This window comes from Triticum urartu, chromosome 5 (assembly GCF_003073215.2).
Source record: "Triticum urartu cultivar G1812 chromosome 5, Tu2.1, whole genome shotgun sequence".
Classification (NCBI taxonomy): Eukaryota; Viridiplantae; Streptophyta; class Magnoliopsida; order Poales; family Poaceae; genus Triticum; species Triticum urartu.
Genome location: NC_053026.1, coordinates 536,509,943 through 536,518,242, shown reverse-complemented (window position 1 = coordinate 536,518,242; position 8,300 = coordinate 536,509,943). Strand labels below are relative to the sequence as shown.

The window sequence follows — 8,300 nt, the reverse complement described above, 5'->3', positions numbered from 1 at the left end:
GCCCTCGCGCCCTGGGGCCGCCGGCGGCGCTGTGATCTGCGTTCCGGCTCCCGAGCTCCACTTCTAGTACTCTACCCTCCTGCCCTCTTCTTATCTCTTTCTGTTGTCCCTTCTCTTGGCGAGCCACGGCAGTCGGCAGGACGATACGTGCTGCTCTACGGGTGCGTGCCCCGCCACCGCCAGTGCGCCACCCCTGGCCTTCTAAGACTCCACGCCCTCCTTATCCTCTCCTCCCTGTAGTGCGACCGCCAGGCACCTTAAGCTCTGCTAGATCGGAAAGATAGTTTTGTGCCGGCAGAGAGGAACTTCGAAATCCCACTTTTGTTTCGGTGAGGACGGTGTGAGGGTGTTTGTTGACAAAAGGAAATCTTGTACTCCATTGTGACGAGTACATTTGAACAGCTGCTTGATTGCTTAATTATATGGTGGTTTTGTGTGTCCAGCTCCAGCCTAGTCTAGGTAGGTAATAGAGGGAAAGTTACTATTCGATATGGTCCATTGGAGGTAATAGATGTACAGGGAGTGATGCAACCTGCAAAATTATAGTTATTTTTTTTCTCGTTCTTGTCAGGTTTGATTTTGAGGTAATTTACTTTTGCTCCAAGATACGACCCATGTATGGTTTTCATGGAGCATGTTTCCAATTTCAATAGTCACGAAGCAGGAATAGGCTAGTTGATACATATACTTGGATAGATCAAGTGCGACGGTTGGCAGCTATTTCAGGTTTGCCCTCCATGCTGTAGTGTTGAGCTAAGAAATTAACTTATGAAGCTGCTACTAGTGTCTCTTTGATTACTTGTTCTGTGAGAGTTTTACAATGTTGCTTTTTGGCCCTGCCTTTTTGCCCCTTTTTTAAAGAAAAATTTCTGCTTCAGTCCTAGGGAAGATGCGGAAAAATAAGAGAGGTGGTGAGGATCTCACAAGAAGCTCACATGGGAACAGAAGAGCTAAGCGGGCAACGATGATCTCAAAAGAATCTCACGAAGGAATAGAAGAGACAATCCAGATCTCAGGTCTGCTGGTTCATCTTCTTTTCAGCATGCGTTTTTCACTCCTTTGTTTGAGCACTCACTTTTTTTTTTGAGAATAGACCACTCACATTTCTGCTGTATGATTCTTCTTTAACTAGGCAACTTACATGGGGACTCGAATCAAGATGTCTTGGCTGAGCTCAGTGATGAAGTTAAATCAAATATGTCGAAAAGTGTTGCCTCACTTGCTGTGTGCAGTGGTGATTACACACTTCTTTATTTCCAAGAAATCTGTAGAGATGTTTTCCCAACAAACATCACCACTTACAAAGGATTTATATTACATTCTGTAGGGGACACACTGTTATTCGCATGCTCAGGCATAGCTATAGAGCGTGAATTATATGTTACAAAGTTTGTGACTTCACCAAAATTGGCCCTAGTTTTCAACAGTGCTAGAATCGAAAAGAAGCATGACAACGTAAAGGTTTGTGCTGCCAATCATCCCTTAATAACATGTTTGCTTAAGATGATTGTGATCATTGTGTGCTTGTCCTATCATTGTAGATTGAGGTGCGCCATGTAGGCAGTGAGGTTTACCAGGGTTTCTTAGACAGCGATGATGTAGATGAACACTTTTCTGTTGTCAAGGTCAAGACCTTCCTTGATGTTAATGTTGGACTTATTGAGCATGCTGAGGGGATTCTGCCTTATGGTAAGGTGGTAGTTCTAGGGCGTGGCACCTCCGGTGAATTAATGGCAAAAAGTGTGATACTGGCTGGCGACGTAAGTTGGCCTAAATATAATGAAGATCCTGTGTTGTCTGTGGCTAAAATAACGAAGGTACACTTGCACTATGATATGCGCATTTTAATCTGTTTCTGTTGTTCTATGCGCTAAACTGTACCTTGGAGGCAATAAAAAATGATTATTTTCCTATTTAATTCTTGTTCAATTTCACTTCATTTTGTTCAAATGTAACCCTTGTTGTCTGTCACCTGTTATTTGTGTTAGGATTGGGAAGGTGGGCCACTTTTTTCTTTGGATGGGAACTTTATCGGCATGAACCTTTTTCTGGTTATGGAAAGAGCTTTTTTTTCTACCATGGGGTGTAATGGTCTATCTGGTGTATAACTTTAAGACTCCCCTAGAGAACAGGTAAAGGTTTTCCACCGTCAGAAAGATATTTCTGTCCATGGGCATGTAGCACAGTTGCCCTGCAATACAAGACTAGTCACATTTCTTGTTCATCTGTTGAATTGAAAGGAAATGTGCTCGCTAGAAGGAATTATGACGTTTCCCTATTCTGATTATTCTTTGGCATTTGCTCAAAGCTCTATGTTTTTGTGAAATATGTATATGCACACAACGTGGTGTCCTCTTTAGTTTATCCTGTTGCATGCATACGACTCTACCATTTAGTTCTTTGGCAGCATGTTGCATATTAATGCACATGTTTGATCCATTTTGCTGCTGGATTAGCAGTCACATTGATTTTCTTGGGCAGGCATGGAGAAGGACCCACACATGAGATGTTCAATCGCTATCAAGACGGTAAGCACACAGCCACTCTTTGAGACAGCTAAACTTGTGGTATTATGCAAATTGTTGTATTCCCTCTGTCCTGAATTAGTTGACTCAGATTTGTCTAGATATGGATATATGTAGACCTGTGTTTTGATTTTCGGCCGGAAAAAATGGATTTCGGCCGAATTTCGGCCATCTCGGCCTGGGGCGAAAAGTATATTTAGGCCGAAATTGCTCAAATTTGGTAAATTTTGGTCAAATTTAAGTCAAATCGCAGTTAAAATTTGATCAAATTTCAGCCGAAATTTTTGAAAATGGCCGAAATTCAGCCATCTCGGCCTAGGGCGAAAAAAAGCTCAAACCGAAAATCAAAACACAGATGTAGACACGTTTTAGTGTTAGATACATCCGTATATAGGTAAATCCAAGTCAACTAATTTGGAAAGGAGGGAGCTATTGCTTACTTCGTTGTCTCGCACTCTCATGTCAAGGAAGCCGCCACCTGCTCAGGCTCGAACCCTTGTGCTCGCAAGATGTCGGTGCCTCCCTGGAGTGACTTCAGCGAGTTTCAGGGTCTGGCACTCCCCTGTTTTAAGATGAAGCTTGGGGGATGTCATATCTTGTAGTAGTTCTTTTTTTAAGCATCAATTTGTACGGTCTTCATAAGTAGTGCAAGTTCAACTATTGCATTTCTACTCAATAACCATCACAACTAGTTTGGCCTTTTTTACATGTACTTCCATGGCGTTAGTGCTAATCAGTCAACCTTTTCAGACACTGTTCTTGGGTATGCTATACCGTTCTAACTTGTAACCTGAAATGTTGCTCAGTTTGTCATCATAAGCTAATTAGTTAATTTTATGTGCTGATCACTATGCATAGAATTTTATGTGCATTTACTTGTATTTTGTACTGGTATATCTCAGTGTTATAATCACCTGACCTTGTCCTTATTGCGCCAGTTTATAAAACTGGTATCGAGCATAGTCTGTTTGGGGATGTAGACAAGATGGGTTACCCCAAGCTACCAGTAACTATGCTGGATGGTGAGTCAGTGTTTCTAGATTTGCCGACTTTTTGTGCATCACGCCTCTTTACAGTTCTGCTGTGCCACTAACAACTATGCCACCTTGTATATAACACCAGATGGCTTGGTTTTGGTTAATACTTTTGAAGACACCTTTGGCGACGTATGGGGTGAAGGTGTCTGGAGGGAACTTGGGAAAAATGCTTCTGACATAAGTCGCATTGTTGTCGCACTTGCTTCCTTCAATGGTAATTTTACACCAATGTGGCATTTACCGGTATATATTTGTATCTGTTTACTGCCTGTTAATAATCAAAATCATGGCAACGGCAGGTGAAAAAATGTTTTCTGCATGCACGGGTTTTTTTATTCGATGGAATGGCTCAACAACCATTCTGACATCTGCAAGCCTGGTTAGAGATCATTGTGATGAAAGCAAGATTGTTGAAAACTTGACGGTTTGCGCTCCTCGCTCTATGATTGATTTCTGTTCTTTAGAGATCGTAGAAAACTTCTGAAGTCTCACTGTATAATTTGCAGATTAAAGTATTGCTTCCAAACAAACTTGTCCGAAAAGGGAACATAGAGCATTAAAGTCTACATTACAATGTCGCTCTAGTCAGTGTCGAGGATTGCCGTGTTATCCGACCAGCAAAGATTCAGCTTGATTGTATTGGTATTTCCCGTGTAGCAGCTGCAGGGCGTTGCTTCAGATCAGGCACGATAATGGCCACAAGTGGGCGTCTGGTTTCCTGGTCAGGCAGGCTTGATTGCAAGTTCATTTTACGCTCCACATGTAAAATCAGTAAGGTCGGGACGGCTGTTGCTGTTTGTTGCCTACTTTTTACATGGTGGAAGCTAATCGTCGCATCAAGATTACTAGTTGATTACCATGATGTCTGTTTGGATTAAAACTGAGAATATGTTTATGCCACCTTACCAGGCCGGGATTGGAGGGCCCCTTTTTAATATGCGTGGAGAAATTATCGGCATGAACTTCTATTCAGAGAAAATAGGCACCCCATTCCTGCTATGGAATGAGATTGGCAACATCCTGGCATATTTTAAGGAAAAGAGGTATTTCAAAATTTCCTTTTTGGGGTATTCGAGTGTTTATCCGATATGTTGTTGAGATGAACATTTGATTGAGAAGCCTGCTGAAGCGAGTTCAGCCAGGCATAATGTTGAGTGATATAAATAAATGTATTTGTTGGTGTGTTTGACGACAGTGATGCTGGTGAGGTTGCCAAGGACAGTGGTTCCTCTTTCTGGAAAATGGATGGGGATGACAGAGTTCGGTTAAACAGGTAAGGCATCCTGAGACGCACACTCCTATCAAATTAGTTACAGTGAATAGTTTGGGATATAAAGTAGTACTCCCTCCGTACCTAGTTATAAAATGTTTCAACTTTTTTCAGAATCGGATGTATATAGACGCGTTTTAGTGTGTATTGTTCACTCATTTCAGCCAGTACATAGTCCATCTTAAAAAATATCCAAACTGTCTTGTACTACTTCTGTGCACTAATATAGAGGTTTTTACAGTATATAAGACGTTTTGTAGTTCAATTTGAACTGCAAAAACGTCTTACATTAGTGTAGGGAGGGAGTAATTTGGAAGGGGGGGGGGGGGGGGGGGGGGGGGGTGATATTTACATTGAACTGCTGCAGGTGGCCTGTGCCGATGCCATGTTGGCGTGATCTTGACGATCCATCTGAGCTATCCTGATGATTGGATTACGGATGCACCCAGGGATGAGCCGAACATTGAAATCCCACCTGGCGAGGAGTTCAGATACGGATACATAGGGGGAACGAGATATAGAAACCTTGTAGAGGAGTGCTGGGTTCCCATGACCAAGAAGTGGTGACATCTCTCACTGTATATCAATCTCCGTGTTCGATGCAGCTGCTTGGGTTGGCTAACACTCAAGAACGAAGTGACCTTTTTATGCGCCTGCGCTGTTTAGAAGCTACTCCCTCCGTCCCAAAAAAGTGTTGTACTAAAGCTGAGACACTTATTTTGGGACAGAGTAAGTACTAGGGCTGTAGGACAATCTCTTGTTCTTAGTCGTTGTAATGTTACTCTGTTCTTAGTGAGCTCTTGAGTGTGTACCTAGCTAACTGTTTGTGCGTTGCCTAGGGCAACAAAACGTGACTTGATACATTCGTATTTAGACAAATCTAAGACAAGAATTTTGATACGGAGGGAGTATAAAAGAAAAATCTTCAAGGATGATGACACCGTGGTTCAACACAAATACGTCCTGCCATGTTTGGCCCTGTGCTCTAACGCTGCCTCTGCACACCTCGGCCAGCCCAAGGCAGCCCGCGTCGTCGAGCTCCGGTGTGTATTTTCCTTGTGTTAGAACTAAGAACAAATATGGTTAATAATTTCACATAAAGAGCAATATTATTTGCCAAAATCATACAAAATTGCGCTTCATATTAGTCAACAAACATGAACATTCTACACCTACGCTGGAACAAATATTATGAACAATAAGAATAAATTTCAGAAACAGATGATACTATTTTTTAGTTTGTGCGACAAATGGGATATACAACAGCAAGCAACGGTCGTTGTGCAGCGGAATCCTACTTGGCGTATACAGGCAACACTACAAACCGGCGCTCACATCGACATGAATGGGCCGGCCGATGTAAGCTGTCGGTATACGTGAATGGGACTGTTGTCTCCGGTTTTGGGTAACTTTTCGCCAGTTTTTTTTTAGAACCATGCGGTTTACACTACTACGTGGTTTTCACGAACTTTTTTTGTTCAGTTTTTCATTTTTCATGAACTTTTTTAGTTATTTTTTGAAAATATTTTGAATGTTACAAATTATTTTAAAATTGTGAGATTTTTTGAAACCATGAACAAATTTTTGAATTCATAAAGTTTTTTTAAAATTTCAAGATTCGTGAACTTTTTTGAACTTTTTTTAAAATTTGGAAGATAAATCAATATTTTGAACTTTTTCTCAATCATGTGAAGCTTTAAAAAAAAGTAAACCGGTCAACCAAGTTGACTGGTCCACGGTCGACCGGATCAACAATGTTAACTGAGTGAACAAAAAACCAAAAGAGCGCTGGCCCATGAGCAAGGAGTGTCCGAGGGCCAATGTGCTAACCGGCGCCGAGCGCGCCGAATAGGAGCCCCCGCAAGGGTCATTTTTGTGGGCTAATAGCTAGCCAAGTGGTGCATCCAGTCGTCGCTACATGTCATGTTGGGCGCTCCCTCTAGATTTGTTTTCTATAGGCGTTTTCGGGTTTTAGATAGATTTTTTGGTTTACACCTTGCTTTTCCTAGGTTTTGGAAGGGGAAAATTGGCGAATGAAAGTTCGGGAAAAAAATAAGTTGTGGGAAAAAAAATTGTGCTTCTACGAGAAGCACATATTTGCTTTTTGTGGAGGCACATAATTGCTTTACAGAGAAGCATAGCGTGCTTCTGCGAAAAGAGAGAAAAATCATGAATTTTATTTTTTGTGTGAATCTTTTTTTGCTTCCAAGAGAAAAGTGGCACATATTTTTCTTCTGCGAGGAGCGCGGTTCTTCTTCTCGGAAAAGGGAAAAACTCATGATTTTTTTTCATGAATATTTTTTTGCTTCACGAGAAGCACAAATTTGCTTCTCGTGGAGTCACAAATTTGCTTCTGCGAAAAGTTGTGCTTCTTGAAAAGAGAAAAAAAATATCATTTTTGATGGCGCAATTTTTATCGCCGCGAGAAGCACAGTTGTGTTTCCCGGGAAGGAAAAAAATTGAATTTTTTTTTTGCGTGATTTTTTGTGCTTCCACGAGAAGCACATATTTGGATGTCCTGAAGGCACAAATATGCGCTTCTCGAAAAGCAAAAAAGACATGCTTCCGGTTTTGGGATTTTTTTTAAGTTTGTTAAAACTTGTCAACATGTGATCAAATTTCAAAGATCTCGATGTGAGAAATCCAACGATGAAACCTTTTCGGGATTTGGACGCACTGTTTGAGAGATAAAACATTTAGAAAAGTAAATCTACAAAAAAAAAGGAGAAAACTCTCAAGTTGCGACAAGTACTCACATGTAGTTCGCCACTCGTCAGAGTTTGAGAAGGTGGGAGTGACCTTTGCAAGGTGTTCCCCCTTAACTAGTGATTTCGGCTTTAGTGTAGATTTCAGTATTGAACTCATAACATCTGCTGGGCCAAATCCACGTTCAAAAGGCCATTCTATTGAGATGAATACTTTGGTTGGGCCAATAAGTGAATGAGATTGGGCGTTTACAGGGCCACGAAGTGGAATGATACTTATCATTTATGGGCTGTTGTTATTCTTTACGAAAATTGGCTATTACTTTTCATTCTCAGATAGTATACGGCTTTTACTTCTGAAAATTCTACATTCTCTACGACCGTGCGTCCTCATATCTCTATCCTACATTTCCCTGCCAGTAGGCTCTTCGTTTCTACTAGGCTCTTTGAGGCTGGAGGCTGGAGGCTGGAGGCTGGAGGCTCTTCGTTTCTACTAGGCTCGTCAGCACCCTGTTCGTCTGTTCCACCATTTTACCAACGGAAACCAATCTCCTCTGGTCGCCATTCTATCATGGCCAAGCAATAAAACGCCACACAACCTGTCGCCCGAGATGAGATGAGAGTGTGGCATACATGACGTGGTAGAATGAGAATAGCTATGGTGGCACATAGTAGGAGCGAGAGACAGAGTTGTACTTGGCACATAGAATGTTGTAATTCCTGCTTTCTATCTGTAATTTCTGACTCCTTCCATTCCTATGGC

The 8,300-nt window shown here is 41.6% G+C and overlaps 1 pseudogene; it reads left to right on the top strand.

Annotated features, from left to right (window-relative positions):
• Positions 1–964: 964 nt before the first annotated feature.
• On the top strand, positions 965–5,506 carry LOC125507328 (annotated as a pseudogene).
• Positions 5,507–8,300: the final 2,794 nt, after the last annotated feature.